Source organism: Anarhichas minor, unplaced genomic scaffold (assembly GCF_050575085.1).
Source record: "Anarhichas minor isolate MPS153535 unplaced genomic scaffold, ASM5057508v1 ptg000136l, whole genome shotgun sequence".
Taxonomy (NCBI): Eukaryota; Metazoa; Chordata; class Actinopteri; order Perciformes; family Anarhichadidae; genus Anarhichas; species Anarhichas minor.
This window is the reverse complement of record NW_027466582.1, coordinates 11,838,401-11,839,595: the sequence shown is the minus strand read 5'-3', so window position 1 is coordinate 11,839,595 and position 1,195 is coordinate 11,838,401.

Sequence of the window (1,195 nt, the reverse complement as noted above, 5' to 3'; positions counted from 1 at the left end):
GAACAAAAAGGACTTTCCACCCCTAAAACTACCGACAGCTCTTTGGACTACATTTTACAGTTGGCAGTAAACCCGAGGATCAACAAATCACTCGACAGCACGGCACAAAACAGCACTGCCCTCAGACAGGGAGGGACTGTCTGAGTGTGTTGTGAGGGACAACACACTCATCATGACATGTGAAATGGACAGAAAGGAGAAGCAGCCCGGGCAAGAGTGACACAAACCCCTCTTCTTCATAACACGCAGCGCTTTCTACACTTACTGCGGGGTCTTACTGACTTCAGCAGCTTTTCCCTCTTCGACTTCTCACAGAGCTTCATCTGAATTTATTATCACTTTGTCTCTTGACGTCTCTCGTGCTGCAGTACCACTCTCTGCCTGACCTGTGACTGAAGTGCCGTCGGGGGCCCTGTTTTATAAAAAGAATACGAAATATGTGAAATTATATTTTGGTATCATGACAACACTAATTATGAGCATGCGGGCCTTATTGTTTTAAATTTCCCAGACATACAGTAGTTTCCCATTGCTTACTTTGTAATGGTGGCTCTTGGAGTATCTGAAATGAAGGTAAGATTTGATGCTGTAGAACATGTGATGTTCCCTAACTGGATTTCTCTCTCTCCTTTCTCTCTCTGTACTGTTTTTCTAAGTTGCTGAGTTGGTCCCATTCAGACTGAATCTAGTCCTCTTGCAGCGCGGTTGCGATGCAGACTGCTTTTTAGAGGCCAGCTGTAAAAGTTCACCGTCAACACATTTCTTTTGATCAAGCTCTGGAAAGGTATAGCGTCTCCACTGTTTGATTAAAAAGAATACACACTTAAGGTCTTAAACTTGAATGGTGGGGGCCAATGTTTAATGCTCTTTGTAAGATAAAATAAATCACTCAGTATTTGATTTGTAAAAGTTTTAAGCTAGCCAACATCTCATAAGACGTAGGGTGTTTGTGAAATTATACACACTTACTGTAAATGCTACCATTCCTTTTATTGGAGACAATTGATTTTAATCTTTTGTTGACCTATTCATGTTTTCTTTTTCTTTGCTCTTTCCGCAGCACCAAATGTATCCGTGAGACTCTCTCGTTACTTCACTCAGTGGGCATTATGTTGACCCTAATCTAAATCCATCAGCAACTCATCCCTACCTTTCCCTCCCATCTCCCCTCCCCACACCCTTTCCCATCTCCACC